Source organism: Cavia porcellus, unplaced genomic scaffold (genome assembly GCF_034190915.1).
Source record: "Cavia porcellus strain 051 isolate PalLab524CR breed Dunkin Hartley unplaced genomic scaffold, mCavPor4.1 scaffold_11, whole genome shotgun sequence".
Classification (NCBI taxonomy): Eukaryota; Metazoa; Chordata; class Mammalia; order Rodentia; family Caviidae; genus Cavia; species Cavia porcellus.
This window is the reverse complement of record NW_026947494.1, coordinates 55,762,969-55,782,882: the sequence shown is the minus strand read 5'-3', so window position 1 is coordinate 55,782,882 and position 19,914 is coordinate 55,762,969. Positions and strand designations below refer to the sequence as shown.

The 19,914-nt window shown below is 39.9% G+C and overlaps 1 long non-coding RNA gene across 4 annotated transcripts in view; it reads right to left on the bottom strand.

The window, feature by feature from the left end:
- The window catches only part of LOC111754793 (uncharacterized), a 190,686-nt gene that overhangs the window by 156,757 nt on the left and 14,015 nt on the right, over positions 1-19,914 (bottom strand). For 2 of the 4 annotated variants that reach the window (XR_010050526.1, XR_010050525.1), the window contains exon 2: positions 17,831-17,884. The exons of the other annotated variants lie outside the window; for them this stretch is intronic. This is a non-coding gene — a long non-coding RNA (uncharacterized LOC111754793). The remainder of the gene's footprint in view (positions 1-17,830; positions 17,885-19,914) is intronic. 4 annotated transcript variants of the gene reach the window in all.

The following is a 19,914-nucleotide window of genomic DNA, read 5'->3' as shown; positions in this document are numbered from 1 at the left end:
CTGAGCTCTTCATTCACTAAGCAGTGCTTTAATTATGTTGCCTTTTATAACAGAGGAGCTTGGAACTCAGTGACCAGAAAGTCCTATTGTTAAAACAAATTAAACTTCCAAGTTATGAGCCAAACAAGAAGTGCTACCTTCTGGGGTGAGTCTTGGGTGCAGTATGGTTTCAGAAATTCAGAAGGAGTAGACATTTCTACTCTCTACCCTAAAGTGGAACACAAAGTCCAAGACAAGGACAGTTTAACAAGTCAACAAATAACTGCTACAAATCAACACGATGTGGGTCGGTAATCTTAATATTGCATTAGATGGAAATATTCATTGCTCAGATTTCATGTAGTACATTGGAATTATTAAAGGGGTCACTTGGTCAGTCAGTCAGTTTGTCAGTTTTCTAAACCAACGCGCAGCATGTATCTTCCTAAGAAGTACTGGACACCAGAAAGCAGCTAGCACAGGCAGAGGCAGGATCAGCTAAGAGCAGCTTAAGAGTGAATGTCAAGAGCAGGCTCTTTAGTTTGAACTCTGCTTTCTATTTTATTAGCTGCATGAACTTGAGTAAGTTGCTTTTACCTTTCTGTGCCTCAAAAAATTATCTATAAGACGAGGATGATATTAATAACCCCTACATCCAGTTGTAATGAGGATCCAATGTGTTAGGATTTCAAAGAAACTCAGAAAAGTGTATTAAAACCTTTAGGTATCTCAAAGATGACTCAAGAGTGAGTGTTAACATTTTTGTTCTATGAACTTGTATCCTAAGTGGGACTGTGCAAGTGATGGACAGGGAGTTTCTTCACTTTGTCTCATGAAGTAGGAGGTAACCTGAGTTATACACTCACATTTACAAATGAAAACATGGTTACAAGCATATTAGTTAGAATCCCCCAGAGAAACAGAACCAACAAGAGAACTAGAGAAATGTATACAGTTGACCCTTCTCACCCATGGGTTCAACACCGTGGATTCAACCCAGTGCTGATCAGAAATATTCAGGAAATAGTTGCATTGAGCATGTACTGACTTTTATGCCCTCATTCCCTAAATACTTCAGTATTACAATTATTTAAATAGCATTTACACTGTATTGGAGTTCTGAATAACCGAGACATGACACAAAATATACAGAAATACTACATAGAATATAGGTATATACTACGCCATTGTATATAAAGGACTGGGACTGCAATAGATTTTCCTATCCTCAGACAGTCCTGGGTCAATTTCTAGGGTCACTGCAGGTACAGTGAGTCTCACCCCCACTGCCTGCCATCTGCAAAACAAAAAGCCAGCAATGAGTTACAGTAGTATAAGTCTGTCTGAGCCTACAGTCCACAGAACTCCGGACTTAAAGGTGTAACTCCCGCTCTGAGACAAAGGCCTGAGGATCTCTGACTCTGAAGGCCTGAAATAGGAGCTCTCCTGTCTGAGGCCAGGGAAGAATGATGCCCCAGCGGAGAGGAGTAGAGCAAACTCTGCCGTGGGTCAACTGGGGGTCTCAGTGGACTGGGTTATTTCTGTCTACACCAGTCAGGACAGCTTTCCTTAAATTCAAACGCTAATCTCTTCCAGAAACACTCTCACAGACCCAAAAGAAGGTTTTACTAGCTATGTGAATATTCCCAACCCCAGGCAAACTGATGCAAAATTATCTAACACAAGTCAGGCTTGGTGGTACATGCCTATAATCCCTACACCTTGAGGATGAGGCAAGAGAATGGTGGGTTCAAACTCAGCCTGGGCAAGTTAATGAGGCCTTTTCTCAAAATTAAAAACTAAACTTTTTTAAAACACAGAGGATATAGCTAAATGTAAAGATCCTTGGTTCCTTCCGCCTCACTTCTAAGGGAGGAAAAATTAGCCATTGCAATAAGTAAAATGAATAAAAGTATTGGTTCAATTTCCCTTTAAAATCAATACAGCACGCAACCATTGAGCCCTATTGTGCAAATTCCAGGCCTTCCTGCCACCTTCTAAAACTGTCAGTACAAGCCATGACCTGTTCTCAGTGCACAGATCTCAAGGGTAAATTTCCTTACCAGACAAACCACAAAAGACCTAACCCTTCACTTTAGGGCAGTGGTGGCAAACCATGACTCACATGCCAGGGTGTGCTGTAAGTTATCATCAAAAGCCACCACTCCCTTAGGAGATCCTCACAGGACAAAAAGAGCAAATGAAGGCAACATCAGTCTGATGCTCCCAAGACCACAAAGCCTTAGCCTGAAGACATCCTCCAAACGCCTCAGAGTGGCACTCTGCTGGTGCCCACACCTCCTCACCCGCAGCCTGCAGAATTGCTGGACCCTGGGGAGCCCTTTTGAAACCTGAAAATAGCATTCAGTACAACCCAGGAAAACAGCCCCTCTGCCAAGATAAATGTAAATCAACCTCCTGAATGTCTTCCTCTATGATGAGACTGGAGTGATTTTAAAACACAGTTTGAGGAGATGGACAAGAAAAGACAGTGTGCAAAGCTAACCGCTACACAGGACTTGGACCATCCAGATGAAAGGTGGCTCCCTCACTGCCCAGGGCAATTCTCCTACCTACAGTATAACTCCAGCAAGTGAGAACAAAGACACCGCTAGCCTATGCATCGCAACTACAAAGATGAATAGCCATGGTAACAATGGCAGGAGAGAGCAGAAAGAATAAAATTTTACAAGGCAGCCAGACAGCTAGAAAACTGCACACTGATAATTTTCCTTCAAGACACACTATTGAGAAAAATTAAGTCTTTAACTTCTGATGGCTTCCTGTGGCTTAGCCACAGAAATCTAATTGAGAGAATGAGGCCTACAGATCTGCTCTCTGCTCTGGCTGCACAATCATATTATTATAAGCCCTTGACTCAATTACTGTAAGCAACAAAGAATTGTTGCTACAGCATCATTCTATAGACTGTACACCCTCAAAATGTTTTCTCGTCTTTCTTTACTTTTTCATTATCTCAGGAAAACAACTGAGACAGAAATCTTATGTGATGTGTTACTGTTTTGGATTCTAAGAGGATTTGTATTTCCACTGCACAAAAGACAAACCTGAGAGCCTGCATAAATGGACAGGACAGGCAGTTCATCCAGAATAACACTGCAGTATCGCTGATAGCGGAACATTGTTTCATTGTTGGAGTTAGCGAAGATGTTGGAATCACTGTCACTTCTCATAATTATGCAGTTGCTGCTCGTTGTATCTAGACACTGTGCACTCTGAGATAGCACAAATATGTCTTTTCACTTGTTCAAAAAGCTGAGCGCTGGTATGTCTTCACAGAAAAAACTTCAGTCCAGGACAATATCTTGCTATAGGGACCCTGTCATTCTCTGACTAGTGGCAGATATTAAATAACTAACAACATGACAGAGCCAGAGGACTTTCAAAGAAAGAAGAGGAGGTGAAGAAATGTTCTCAAGTCTCCCTATGCTCTACTAAAGTACCTTTGTTCCATGTTACGTTCAATGTCCACCTTTCCTTCGTGAAGAAAATCCCTCTGTCAAATGCCACCTCCTCTACTGGCTTTCCCTAACTGCTCCAACAGAAATAAGTATGCTTTCTCCCACTCAAACTGCCTCCTCTGTTCAAAGTTTCTCTCTCACTCATAACTGCAACACTGAAATAATCTCTAACCCAACCTCATCGATTTTGACATAAAACCCTAGTGCTTTACTTCAATACGTGGTGCTCAGGAAATTTTTTCTCAATAAACAAAAGGATGAATGAAACACAGATTGCAATTAAACAGTCAGGAAGCCTCAGGAATAGAGGAGTCTGATACCTACTAGGAAAGTGATTCTCTCGCACAGTTGTATGATTTAAACTCCATGGCAAATAGAGCACTCCCTAAGAAACAGAATACTATTTGTTGTAGTCAGGGTTTACAAGGGAAATAATTTAATACAAGACACATAATTTATAGGATTACTTTATAATAGTCACCCAAAGAGTCAAACGCAAAAAAAGTACAGGAAATCTGTCCACACACTAGAGACCCAAAGAATCCGGCTAAGAGCCTGGATTCCACAGCAGCGTCTTGCATGAGTCCAGCTGAAGACCTGGAGTCCATGGCAGTGTCTCATGCATGTCTGTTTCAGGGATCTGTTCTGGGAAGGCCTAAAGGTCAGCAATGGAAGCTAGAAAGTCTATGCCAGTGGGATAAAGGATCTGTACCAGCAGGCTGAGGGATCTGTCCAGGAGCCAGGAACCAACGCTCAAAGTAAGAACCAGAGCACTCCTGAAAAGAACCCCACCCATCCTCAATGACAATGAGGTCCCAAGTTCCTATGACTATGAGAACCACTGAGTTCATATCAAGAAACCCACTGCAACTCTCTTCTCCAGGAGACTGAACAGCACACCATTTTCCACTCTGGAGCCAGGAAGAGATGCTCAAAGTAAGGACCAGAGCAGCCCCAACGTGAACTTCTGTCATTCTCAGCAACAACAAAGTCCCAAGCTCCTCTGACAGGAACAGCCTCGTTCATATTAGGGAAGACAGCATAGCAGCTTCTTCCAGAGAACCATCTGCAGCTCTTCCCTTCCAGTTCTTTTTTGTGCTGTTGGCAACAATCCTCAGGTGGACCCCTCACACTGTCCAGCACCATGCTGATTTAGTTCAGGTGGGTGTTACAAAGTGACCACCAGTTGTCAATCCACCACACTATTTCACTAACCAAAAGTTTTTGGTATTGATTGCATTTGTTTAATCTAACACCTTAAGCAGATCTGTGGAGGTAAAATTTAATAGCTGATCTAACTGTGTCCTCAAGTATTGCTTGGCCTCAAGGAAATGATGACAATGATGATGATTCAAACAACCAGTAGCCAACATACATTAACTGACCACAAACAGTGATAGGAACAGGTGATTTTACTATTAGGGACATCCTTATTCTGACATTGAACAATAGGTCTATGGGTATCAATTCTATTATTTAAAAAAGTGAATCACTTTTTTTTTCAATACTGGGAATTGAACCCAGGTCCTTTGCCCTGCCATACATGGCCAGGCTGTTTGGTTTGGTTTGGTTTGGCACGGTTTTGTTTTGCTTTGTTTCTGAAACAGGGCCTTGCTTGGGTGGTGCTCAATCTTGCCATGCTCCTTCCTCAGCCTCCCAGAATGCTAGAGTAACAGGTATATGCCATTATGCCCAACTGAACCACATTTATTGTGAAACAAAGAATATGGTCAATGATACATGACATTCTGTGTATCCAGAGGTAAAAGTTAAAGAAAATACCTTCTTGCAATGTATAATCCTCAATCTATAACACATGCATTTATATACCACTTCAACTTGAAAGCACTGCTTCCTATTTTGCTTAATGATTCAGATTTTTATCTAAAATTCAATGAAATCACCTGTTAACGTTAAAAGTGGTAAAAATATAGAATTCAGTATCCATAAGTAACCTCAGTATTCAATCTAAGATTTGGATGAAAAGCATGTATTCTCCTTTAAGGAACATTGTGGACTCTTGACCTGTTGGAATCTTATGTAGAAAACTATTAAAAGAACAAGAAAACCCACAAGGGTCCACTATACTCTGACTCAAAAGCGAAAAGAAAGATCTGTGAAAAACAGCACAATTCTTATTTTTCCTCTTTTATGAGCAATGTCCCTAGCTGTCATGAAAACTAATACTGGTTAAAGTTCAATTCAAAGGACAGAATTGAATTAACCAATGTTCCAGCAACAATAAAAAGAATAATGACCAAGTGATGATTTACTTGCATAAGGCCGTACTGTTTTCACAGCGTTAGAACACATTCATTACTGATGCTGGGACTCAGCGCGCAGCTAGTGGAGCAGAGCGCCTCATCCACACTGGATAAATACCCATTAGTGACAATGACTGTGTTGACAAGGCTTTCACTGTGTTCTGCGTCATTCGCTTGAGTTTAAGATGAAGTTTGACCATGAACCCGTCTTTTTATGGCTTACTTAGTATTTACCTACAGAGAACAACACAATTAACAATGAGACGAAACTTGAAGATGAAGAAGCATTTTAACCTGTGAGCCCCTACTGCTGCCAAAGAAGAGTCCATCAGTTTCAGGATGAAAGTAAATGCTGAACACAAGAGAATTGCTAGTAATGATAAAGACAAGGCTATAGATTATTTGAGGGGCCTTTGCATCACAATTTAAACCTGGGCTCTAAGCAATTACCAGCTCCCTTACCTTAAGAGAAACTTTCAAAGGTGGGCCTCATGGACTGATAGTTGTGGATCTTAGTGTAAATCCCAGTTTCAAAGGATGGGTTAAGGAAAGGATTTTATTAAGGAAATTTCCTTAATAAAGGTCACCACCATCACTATGGAGAGATAGGTGAAAGCACTCTGTTCAACATAGAGTGCAGTTTACATACCATGAAGGCACCAGCTCTGTCTCTGTACCTTTTCATGAGTATGCCTGAGGAATCTGCCTTGTTGCAGGGAGATCAGACTCCTGCATGTCAGCGGCTCCCTCTGAGACAGCTTTTAGCACAGGCTGAATCATGGTCAAGGCAACCCAGAGGACACACCTAAGATCATCTTCACATACCAGCCCCTTGCATCATAATATGCAGCAGGTAAATTTGTGAAAGTCTAAGAAATAAAGTCATGCTAACCTGACTTGTCTACTTTCCTGGGTTTTAAACTGGCCTTGTTAGAATGATCCTGTTACAGCTAACATCAAATAAAATACTCCATTCTTAGAAGTAAGTGTACATAGCTCTCTACAAAGCAACCACAAATCCCTTATTTTTCTTTATTTGTGTGATTTATTACATTAGGACCAATGTTAGGTCTTAACTAGCATTAGGTGGTGTTGACCCAGACTGTCGTGATGATCCCATTTGTTGGTGGAACTCCTGGGTGTCATCCTTTTATCTCCCTGCTCAGGTTCCAAGGTTCTTGGTTTACTCACCCACATCTAATTTTGGAGCACTAAGCTTCCAACTGGATCTTCTTTGTCCTGCAAAATTTACTTGTTTCAATCTTTGTTCTCAAACAATAAATGGTGACTTGCTACACAGACAAATGTAAGTCTATTAAACTTTTTTACTATCTACTAGGTGATGAAATGAAGGATTTAAGGATTATTAAAAATTCTCAGATATTTTTATGACAAAAAACTTGCACATTTCTTGCTGTTTTTCTTATGGTCATTTTTACACTTGGATTCAATTTGACTTCTTCTTGTATGAGGCTGAACTGTGATAGTTATGTGAACCTTTATAACTTACCTGGATTAAGTTCATGTCAACCTGTTATACTGATATATGTGTCCTGGTTCTTCAGTTTTATATTTTACCCTGACCTTATTAATATGCTCTTGGTGCAGAGCATCTGATTTTCTTTTTGGAATGAAAAGTTTAGGATAAATGAAATTAGTGATTATTTGGGTTTCTCTCCCTAATAGTTGGTTTCGAGGGCAGTTGAATTTCAAACATGGAACCACAATCCCACATTCTTGCTTTGATACATAGTTGGTTATTTAGAATGCCAAAATGAGGCACTGGATTCAAAGCAACCAAATCTCAGTTGACTGCTTTTCTGCGTTGATGAGTTTTGCTAAATTGCTCAATTTCTTCTGTTAGTTCTCCATATCAGAGAAGGACTGAATCTCATAAAAAGAAATTCAAAAGACATAACCCACGAGAGTCTCAAAGACTGAGAAATTTTGGCAACTTTCTATTGTCTGGGGAAAATTTGAAAAAAAAGGAAAGGAAAAAGATATCCCATATTGAAATAATTTATGAATTGATTAAATGGCAAGATAAGATATGACTCCGGTCTTATTAACAAGCTGACTGCTTAGCCAACTCTACAAACCCCTTTTATGAGACCTTTTAATATTCCTTAAACTGCATTTTCTAACATTTCTAAAAGAACTTGCTTGACTCTGAGCCCAAATCAAGAAAATTCTCTGGTGTATCCCCCACGTCCAACCAGGGGAGGGCCTGAGAGCAGGATATGGACTACACAGGAAGTACAGTGAACATGTGCTGCTCCACCCACCCAAAGAATGTCTAAAGCCTTGGAAAGTCAAGCAGGTACCTGTCTGCTTCCTGTGGTCTCCAGGATCTGGGAACTAGACCAAGTTAACCCATGTCTCAACTGCAGCAAATCATTAGCAAAACAAGCATTGACAGGGGGTGCTGTTGGCCCAGAGAGGTGGCGTTTTTTCAACCCCCAGGATACTGAAAACACAACCAGCAGGCTAGGATGTAAACAGCTCAACTTTATCACTGAAAGCAAAAAAGTCTTGCCACCCAAAGTCTTCAATTCCCGTGTCTACAGTTAGTAATTAAGACCACTTCAGAACTCAAATGATTGCATAAATGAATCAGAGAACAAATAAATCAATGGCATCCCTGTTGATATTTCAGAACCATTAGAAGACACAATTGGAAATTTCTATGTAAACCCTAGGTCTCCTGCATGTGTCAAAAAGCTTCTCAGTTGCTCTAATTTCCAGCTGAGTCAAGATGTGTCAGCAGAGAATAGGATTTTTTGCATTTTTAATCAAATCAGAAATACAGTTTTCTTATAATGCCTCTCTCTGGAACTTATAATAGATCTTTCCTCAAAAACTGTGTTACCTTTAATTCTCATAGCCATAGGACATGGGATATTTTCCTATTTTTAAAATCATCAAAGTGCCAGGATAGTTTAAGTATAACATGATAAACTGTCCCAAACACTTACATCCCTGATGCACCATGAGATATGGCATCAAAACCAAGCATGAATATACAAAAGAACTGCATGCATCAGAAATAGCCCACTAGTTCCAGTGTAAGACAGTGGTTGGCAGAGCCCACCCACTCCACATACACAGTGTGATCATAAAATACAATGAATGTTTAAATTTTTAAAAATCTATATTAGTAAAATATACCTTGTCCTTAACCCCTCTCAAAACACTGCCCCTTGCTTCCAACACATGTATCTCATTGTTCTCACCACCTTCTCTATAAGTTCTGGACTCCTCTTTCATAACTGTCATTAGTTGCACTGTCATGGCTGCCTCCGTGTCCTGTATCAGTTCAAAATATTTACTTTCTGCGGTCAATTTCACTTTGGGGGAGAGCCAGATGTCACACAGTGCCAGATATGTTGAATAAGGTAGATGAGGACACAATGTTTTTATTTGACAGAAATTGCCGTAAATGTTTTGAATCTGTTCAGTGCATCTAGGTGGCCATGAATAAACATGAAGGAAGTTTTCAAAGTGAAGGGGAAATTTTTGAGGGGGATTAATGGAAATATGTCTTTTACTGTGATAATTTTCTAACTTTTAATTTAAATATCCATTCCACTCTGCAATCACACCATACATACTGTCATCCTTCAGTCTTTCCTTACTGGACACAGGACACCTTTGCAAGGGCATCGCTATGCTGAATATGATTCAATTGAAAGTCTAATGATAAGTATTTGGCTCCTTTGGAAACTTCAAAACAATACAAAATTGTCTATATTGCTCTAGGCTCAGATACTGCTGGCATATTAATCACATAATGTAGATGAGGCAGACTCCTTGAAATTACATATTTTCATTAGCATAATTTTTCCCAAGTAAGGACTGATTGATTTCTGTATCCTGAATTGGATTTGCAGCTGGTTCAATGCCTGTGTAGTACGAATCATTTGGAAACTATCACAGCTGCAACTTTCATGAGTAACTTGTACTGCCTTCCCCACGTATGAAGAAAAGCCAGGAGTTTTCCCAGGCTCCTGCTCTGTGAATGATGGGTAATATTTTAGCTATGTCAAAACTGAAGGTGATAAAAATTATGTAACTGAAGTAAAAGATACTTATATGGGTGAAGGTAAAACCCAGCGGTTAAGCAGGTAAGTTGCATAGGCCCTGGGTTCAATTTTCAGTTTTATATATACACATATATGTCTGTTCATATATAGGTTTACTTGTGTATATGTGTATTGTATTTATATGTTTGTGTGAATGAATGTGTTTGTATGTGTATATGTAGACATACATATGTATATAGGTCAGTATATATATTACATACATACATACATAGGGCCCACATCTGATTGTGGAAGCATTAGATTATATCTCTTCATTATTCTTTAGAAGAGACACACATTTTATAAAGTACATAACACCTAGAGCTTTTTTCTTTCAATTCCCTGCATTTCTCTCCCTGGAATAATTTCCAGGCTTAATCCTCTAGCTGTCGCACAGGGTCTCCTAACAGGTGGTAGGTTACTTACTGTATTGGAACCTCACTTTGCACACAGAGATGCTAACATCATCTGATTCAGAGCTGCCCCGGAGGTGGGATAAATGAGCATTCATATAAATAAAGCTTTGGACATTTCCAATTCTTTTGCACCGGATCGCTTTCCACTTTTGGCCTTTCTTCAAGAACAAGATTATCTGAGCCATTGTATCAACACCCATTTCAATGTACAAACTTGTGAAATACCTGCTTTTCATCTCTTTGCTAGTAAATGGATATCCTCTTCACATACCGAATGCACAAACATGAAAATGGTCGTTTTAAATAACAATGGTACCTACATTAAGGACTCACACAATAGACTTCATGTTTTAAAGGAAAGAATTCTTTTCTGTACAGTATTAACTTACCAACTTTCTCCTCACCAGGTTCCTAAAGCAGTCAAGACCATCTGTGACCCGACAGCTTCATGTTTCCCCTAATGGGGTACTAATTGTTTTCAAATAAATGCCCCTGGTGTGTGCAAGCTCTCTTTGTGTAATCAAAGTGTGTTGAGAATCAGTAAATGTAACTGGTCATTCTAAACTCTATAATGTCACACCCCAGAAGATGCCAGGAAAGATGCCTGGTTAGGAGTAAATACATTTAAAATTCAATACAAATCTTTAATTAATGTTAAAATGCTTGTTGGAATTACACAAGTATCAGCCATGAGTCTCTTCTTAAAAATAAATTCTATCATCCTTCCCCATAACATTTACTTTTTTAAATTGTTATATTAACAATACACACGTGGAGACACACACAGAGACACACAAACAGCCACCACACACATACATACGCACACTGCACTCTTCTGATACAAAGAATTTTCTGTGCAAAGGTGTTTAATTTTGTGCTTTACAATCTGTCCCTTTTTTCAGGACTTTAAAATGAGGTGTTTTCACAGCGCCACCTTGTGGCAGTGGGACATTTCAAACTCAAAACCAAAAATTTTTAGCTGCTGTTTACTGTTTTGTGAGCTGGGTTTTTGTCTTTTCTGTTTTGTTTTTCCCTTAACTATTCGTTAATCATTTCTTGGCAGTAGTGTTCTTGAAGAAAATACAAATTTCATTAACACAAAGTAGGCCTTTTTTAAGATAACCAAAAAAAGCTTTAGTGTGAGCAGAGTAGCTGAACCTGTATCCCTAAGGAGAGGCCCCTGTTCAGGGGAGAGAGTACAGCCCAACAAAAGGGATAGGTGGAAACTCCAAAGTGGACCTCTCAGGGAGAGCTAACCTGACTTAAAAGTGTTTTGGCTAAAATGTCCCTTTTGTTTCTGTCCCATTTTCTGCCCTGCAGCAGCCTAAGAGCCAGACAGCCCAGGGCAACAGGCAATTGCTTCCCAGCCACAAACAATGGAATACAGGAGCCATTGATATTCTTCTCACAGCAGCGGGGACCACAGCCCGGTGCTAAAGGGACGGGTTGTTTATGAAGAAATTATCCAGTATTTCTTCCTTCCTTCCTCCTCATTTTTTCTGCCTTATACAGATACCAGTGTCCCTCTCCCCCGGGGCCAGAGTACTACTTGGGGAAGAGAATAATGGCATGTGAATTCTTCCTCCAAATCACTCCAAGGACTTAGACATTCATTAGAAATTTGTGTCTGGTAATGGGACTGACAGGTTGGTTGATCATCAGGTGGGGCAATCGTGTATGTTTTTGAGATCACCAAGCCTGTCCAGCCTTAGAAAGCCCTTGTCTCTCTGAACTTTGAAATACATCATGATGTGAACTTAAATGGTAAAAAATGAGAAAGAGGAAATGGAGAGAAAAAGATCTGAGAATGGGGTCAGAGACTATTCTCATGTATGTCACCAAAAAGAATATTTGATCATTTCTCCATAGACAATACTGCTGAAGGAGCCTCCTCAAATGGAGGCCCACAGACACAGAGACCTCCTAATTGAGAGGCTGAGCTGAAATACACAAACATATATACAAACACCCTACATAGGTATCAGGACAATTGTCTAGCCTATTGGTGTAATTGCAGGGCTTCACCCAACTCCTCACATTAACCTTCTACAAAAAAGATGCTTGTTTTCTAGATTATCAGCCCAGGACTCGAAAGTCAAGTTCTGAGAAAGATGAAATTGAGAGAAAATAATCTTCATCTGTTGATAATTTTGGTTCAAGGAAACGATGACTTTGCAATGACAGATAATAATTGAGAGTAAAATCAGATGGGGAATAGTATGTTTGACCTTGAGAAGGATAAGAGGACTGGAACAGCCATGGGCAGCTCTGAGCAGGCCACAGAAATAGCTCAAACCCAACATGGAGTCCTCTGAGTATAGGTCCCTGAGGCCCACCAACATCCGGTATGCATTCTAGACATACTGCTTCAGGGCTTCAGCACTGACTCCTGGCCAGACGCTGGAGACTGTGACTGAGAAGTGAATTTTTCTTCCTTCCTGGTGACCCTACGTTACTTTCCAGTAAGTTCTCCCCTGGTACAATTGTTTCTTTATCTGCACAGGAAGGGAATTTGCGATTCCTTCTGGAAACCAAGCGCTGTGAGCACCAGGCCCACTCTCCTGGCCGCTGGCTCAGAGTCTGAGCACACACAGGCCTGGAAGGAAGCCCAGTCATGTGAGGACTGTGATGCAACTCATCTCACCACTGCTCTGGGCGGAGACTTTAACTCTCTGTGACCCAGATGCTTTCTGGGAGTACCGAGCAGAAATGGCCACAATATTAGTGTATAAGACTGGGATCGGCACACTGCAGCCCGGAGATCAAAGGGGCTATGCTTGCCTATGTGAATAAACCTTTATTGGACCAAAGCCTGCATGTTCATTTAATATCCATATGGCTTCTTTCACACAGTGGCAGAGATGAGTAGTTATAGACCACATGCCTGCAAAGACCAAATATTTTTCTAACTGGCCCTTTACATAAAAATCATGCTGACCTCTGACCTTTAACAGCAAGGTCAAGGGAAGGCAGTATGGGGACTTGAAGGACCATAAGAAGAGGCTCCCAAGGCCTAGATTCTGGTGTTTCTGTTAGAAGCCATCTGTGTTTCCAGATCCTGAGAAACTTTGACTCTCTTTTAGCTGTAACGGATACAGTACAGGGTAATGCCCAGGGTTTCAGATGTCAGCTTTATTGCCCAGTACTTTCTACCACCAAAACATGTTTTTTTTTCCTAGTTGTAGTCCAAGGATTTTGCTGTTTAAAATAATTACTTTGGAATGTATCTACTGTACTTATAGAGAAACAAACATATGCACACACACCCATACACACACAGTGGAGCAAGCCATGCGATCTGCTTGTGTAAGCAGTGTCACACACAAGCTCCACATGCTGGCATCTCTGGAAAGGACATGTGTCTTTGGGGATCTCAGTGCTTACTCCAAGTAAAAGACTCATCATCCATTAAGCAGTGATCAAACTATTACTATTCAGTTACCAACCAAGACACAGCTGCAGAATTAGGAAGTTGTGGTTTTACAAAACTAAGCACTTATTTAAGTCCGTCTCCCATCAAAGAAAAACGACTAATTCACAAAACAATTCATACTTCGCAGCACATCTACATTCAATATGGGATGCTAGCTTCTTTTCTTGTTTTTCAGACTATCTTTATTTGGTGTTTACTTTCTAAGACTAGCAGATAGTTTTCAAACAGCTATAAATTTAAGAAAATTTTAACTGATTAAACTGATTTAAATTAGCTATCTTTGTCTGGGTTTTTCTCAAAATGGGAGCCTGAGATGAGACCGTTTATTTTGGGAGCCTATTGGAAGGAATGGGAGTAGATAGGTAGAATGAAACCGGAAGGGGATGGGGGAGCCAGTTGAAAGGTCCCTGGATGGAGCTGGGCTCTACCATGGGAAGAGAGCTGCCTTGTGGACTGAGCTATGGTGTATCTTCCCAAAGAGTACAGGAGGAAAGTGTTTGCTCTCTGGGCTCCTGATCTTGCCCTCCAGTATGTGCAGGAGCCGGAGTGCCTGACCTGGGTGCTGGGAGGTCAGCAACAAGCTCAAGGAGCCCACCTGTCAGGACACAGTATTTCTAGGCAAGCTAAAGGACGGGGATGATGGGTCATGAGTACACCAGGTTTACAGAATGGCTGCAGACAAAAGGCAGGCTGAGGAATTAACGAAGAACACAAGAAGTGGTCCTCACAGCAAATGACACGTTTTCCTCATCCATCTACCCAATGCAGCATAATGTAGACTGGAGTATTCTTCCAACATCAGATGTGCTCTGTCCATGATAGTAAGTTCTATCTGTTCAATGACTGTTCAGCCACTTTAGTGCATTTCTCAGTGAACAAGAGAACACAGGCCTTTTCTCCTAACTATTGGCCAGAGGGTAATGAATGCAGGACCACAAAAGAGAAGTCTTCAGCAAGAAGATTATTCCCCAGAGGGGTTTCAAAGGGCCAATAGGCGTTCTCAAGGAAAGAATGCAAGAAACAATGAGTGGCCTATGAACAGTCACCGTGAGTTGAAGAGGTCTGAATATATGCAGCAAAATGCAAAGACTTTCAAAAGGTTGAAATAATTATGCAGTGCGATAAAGCTATACAATGCAGATTTCATTTTTAAAAACTTACTGCAATAAAAGACACACGGCTGTGAACCACACCTCCCCGCACGCCCTCTTAGGTTGAACATACCTACTGTTCCTGCCACTTCCTGAAGCAGCTCTGGGAGTCCCCTTTATGAGGAATGATAAAAAAATAACCTGTGGCCGAATGCTATTCAATAACAGGGCAAACTCATAAAAGCAGGATGATGTGTGCTCACCCACCTGGCTCATCAAATCTGGTGCTCTGGGACTTCTGACTCTTCTCTAAAATCAACATGTCCAAAAAACTAAAAGTTTTGAATCAATCCAGGATATCAAGGCGGCCATTACAGCACAACTAATTAATATTCACGAAAAAGGACCTCCAGAACTGCTTCAGAAAGTTGCAAAAGTGATGGACAAGTATGTTTGAAGTGATGCAAAGTATTTTGAAGAGGGAATAACGGTGATGTGTCTCTTACTGTAATAATGTTTTGATTGAAACATTCACCGTATTCTTTGAGAGTACCGTATATGTGTGGGGACATGGGCAACCACGAGGGTGAGCAGGAAGCAGGTCCTCAACCATGAAACCTTGGATCCCCTCCTAAGCATGTGGGACCCCATCCTCCATTAACAAGAAGAGGGGGGCTGAAAGTCAGACACAAAGTTACCCAGTTTGCTTTTCAGAAAGACATCTCTGATAACATCATAAATTTCAGAGCATCTGAAAGGAATTTCAGAGGCAAATTAAAGTTTGTAGAGCTTGATGATCCCAAGATTAAAATAATTCAGCTCTGTCAAACATTTCAAACCATAGAAGATACAATAACCTGCTTTTCTTGTAAATGTACAGGACAATGTAGCTAAATTTAACACAGGACTAAATGAAAACCATAACAAACCTCCATCAAAGCAGAGACTTCGGGGAGGGTGTAGGTCTGTTATTTATTATTTAGTGTTCACAGTGCTTTTCAATGCAAGCCTAGAAATAATTTAAACCACTGGTCACTTCCCAGATTTTCATTTCTGTGCGGCAACATGATAACTCAGGAAGATGGATGCCAGGACTCAGCCCTGAAACGGGCTCTCTCATTCTCTTGCAAAGAAAATCAGTCATTTGAGGTTCCGGTTGAAAATGTGAATAATGAGCATCCCATAAGCAAAGTTGACTTTCCCAGCTTAAATTCACTAAAAGAAAGTCATAATTCATTCTACAATGCTCATATGAATTTATGTACCCAATATAAGTGGCAGAGGCATACCAATGGGAGCATAAGTAGAAATGACACCCTGGTACAAGTGAGGGCAGAGGCAACAGAAAGACTTAAAGGACCAAAGAACTCAGTTTCCTCATTTCCTAGAAACAAAATGTCCCAAATCCCCTTTCTCCAGACTGCCTACAATGACTGGTGTTGATGTTGGCCAGCGAGGACAATGACCCATCTCTACAGGGCCATATAGAACCATAATCTTTGCTCAGATGCGTCCCTCTGCTCTCGACAAACCTTCCATCTGTTCTGGAAAGATCCACTTGGGTAGTCTGGGGCATCCTGGGCCTCCTTTACTTTTTTAAGTATGTTTTATTTTTGACACATAATCCGTACACATACTTATGGAATACAATGTCACATTTCAACACACGTATACAATGTGTATTGATCAGATTAAGGAAACTGAAAAATCTACCACCTCAGACATTTGTCATTTTTTTTTTGTGCTGGGAACATTTTAAATCTTCTAAATTAGCTATTTTTGGCATGTTTAATTAATTGTACTCAATTACTCTGCTACAGAACATTAGAGATTATTCATCTAACCAACTGAATCCATGTACCCAGTAACCATGTTGCCTCCATTCTTTCTTTCCCTAGATCCTTACCAGGCTTTAATTACCAGTACTGTATTCTATTCTCTGTTTATATGAGATCAATTTTTGGCTTCTGGCTGTAAGAGAACAAACAATATTTATCTTTTCATGCCTGACTTATTTCACTAAACATAATGTCCTCCACTTCTGTCCATGTTGCTACACGTGACAAAGTTTTGTTCCTTTTATGGCTAAATAATATTGCATTGTGTATTCAAGCTATACCATGTTTCCTTTATCTGTACATTCACTGTGGACACCTAGGCTGACTATATCTTGGCTATCGTGAAGGGCACTAATAAGGGGTGGGTATTAATCCCACCCCACAACTGGGTATCGTGAAGGGTATTAATAAATACGCTAGTACAAATGTCTTTTTGACATAGAAATTTCAATCACTTGGAGTATATGCTCAGTAGTGAGATTGCTAGGGCCTCTGATAGTTCTACTCTAGGTTTTGGAGGACTCCATAATGGCTCTGCTAATCTGCGCCTCCACTACAGCCCAGTTTCCCTTCCTCCAGTCCTCACTGGTATTCACTATTGTTTTGTTCTCTGGTAATGGCCAACATAATTGGAGTGAGATAATAATTCTTTGTGATTTTTATTTTTATTTCTCTGATGATTAGTAATGCTGAGCATTTTTCACATGTATTTTGGCCACTGGTACATTCTCTTTTGAGAACTGTCTGTGTCATTTGCCAGGATCCCTTTACTATAACTGTTTTCCAAACAGTAATGGATTTGAATGCATAAAAACTTTATTGAACTATAATCATTATATCAATCCAAATATTCCAGAAGTTTTGTGGCATACTAATATATGTGCTTTTTATCAATGTACTACATATCCAAATTAATAGTGGGTATGATAACTAGCATAATTTAATATACCTAGTGATGAATACAGATTATATTTTGGAATACCTGCAACACTGTGAGATAATATAAAAGTATTAATCATTTACACTAGTGGTAACAAATTCAGTGTTCTGCTAATATTCTTATAGTTTATTGTTAGCTAGTAATGGAGGCATATAGAGCCCAGGGATACGGTTTACTAGTAAAGTACTTGCTTAGCATGCATAAAGCCTCACGTTCAATCCCTACCAACACAAAAATCAATCAGTCAATCACTGATCATATGCTAATTTCAGTGAGTAGGACTAAAGATGTAAATTATGAATTACCAGTTAAGCCTTCCAGACACACTTCCGAAGGTTCAGCTTCTGTGTCTCCATTTCCTGGAGAAGGGGAATGAGAGAAAAGCTAATTTTTAAAAATCCCTCCCATAATATACAAGCTGTTATTTTTAAATCATTTGACTGAAAACATGCAAAATAATGGAAATTACAATGAATATTTTATTTTCATAAGTCACAATAGCTTCTTCATGTATTTAACCTAAAACATTGTCTTTCCACCCATTAATGTAGAACTTTGTCTTTGTTCAGGCTACAGACTATGTACATAAAACTTTGGGAAGCTAATAGCTGGGTGTGGTAGTGAATGCCTGTAACTCAGCACTCAGGAAGCCAAGGCAGGAGGATTGCTGTGAGTTCAAGGCCAGCCTGGGCTACAAAGTGAGTTTAATGCTAGCCTTAACTGTATAGTGCATCCATCTCAAAAAGACAAAAATTAATTAATTAATTAATTAGGGAAGCTGTTTTTAACATAACTGCTTTGGAAAATGAATACAATGCAGAGTACAAGTAATGAGCTATAGTTCCTCCACATAATTCTGAACAAGTTAACTTAGTTTTCTCATCTGTAAAATGGGTATTTAAAGATATTGACATAATAACATTATTGAGACAAGGAGAATGAGCTCAAGAAGTGTTTTCCTAAACTGTAGGTCACAAACCATTTAGAGGACATAAATTCCATTCATGTTTCATGCCAGAAATTTTTTAATGAAAATTAGAATAAAATAGGAAATATCAAAGTACATGGTTAACACAAATACTATTTTCTGCAACTTTTACTGCAGATATATAAGTAATATAGTCCTGATTAACAGAATGAATTTTCTAGGCTAAGTCATAAAAATTGTTTTAAATACTGAAGTGGAACATGTGAAGTATATAACAAAAAGCATGGTACGTGGCAAGCTACTCTGAGTAATGATAGCATCACTGGCACCCAAGGTTGGAGTCACAGAGGGGACTATTCCTCTAACAATGCTCCTTAGAGATCTTCCTCGATAGGAATATGCGGGACCAGCATTTGCAACTCACTAAACCTTCAAGAGGAGAGAATCAAAACATAGTTCTAGAAAAATAGGGTAACATTTGGTTTGGCTTATCTCAAGAGGCTTATCTTGGATGCCATCTCTGTTAATTACTGGCCATGTGACCTGACACAAGTCACTTATCTTTCCTGAACCCCAATTCCCCAATCAATGAGGACAATAATAATAGCATCTTCCATGAGTTGCCATGAGGGTCAAATTAGTTACAGGTATAAAGTGCTTCCTATGCCTGGAACACAGTAAGCACTCAGTAAATGTCAGTGGTCATCAAGTTGCTATTATTCCTACTGACCCAAAAATACACAGATTAGCAAATAAACACCAATTTCCTGCTTCTTCCCTTCCCCTCAATGATTTCTATCTTTTATTGCTATTCCTGCAGGAAAACAAAACACTTTTTTTAAACAATAAAAGCCTGCAAACAACTGTATCTCTAGGGAATCCTTTACATGTTACTACCTATATTCATCTTTTCCCTGAAATCCAAGGCATTTTCCAGAGTAATATTTTATTTTTCTGTCTCGGGTAGCTGGCAGAGAGGGGTTGTATCTATGCAAATCCTCCCCATATGCTGAAGTGTGCATTAGGAGATGCAAAGATGCTAAGACCAGCTTTTTAGATGCTTTCGTTCTTGCTTCCACATGGAAAATACTGCATGGAATTGATGCAGTTCACACAAAAGATGCTGGCCTTTTCTCACATTCGCAGGCACCTGGCCTCCTGGATTAAATTTGGGGCTTGATCCACCAGAGCCCAATCCCCTGCCATTGCCTGGTAACCATCTGGCTGAAAATAGACTTTCTGGATGACCGCTGAGTTTCTAAATCACATTATCCTTTTGTCAAGTCACGCAGCAGGTAAGCAGTGGAATAATTTAGAATCTCAACATCAGGGGAAAGCATGCGAGCTCTGGAAAGAAGTCAGTGTCTCCAAAGCCGCGTGTGTTTTTTTTGTCCGTGTCTTTTCTTTGTCTTCCCCTTACCCTAGAGGTGTCTTTTAAGATTATAACCTTTCGGGGCTGGA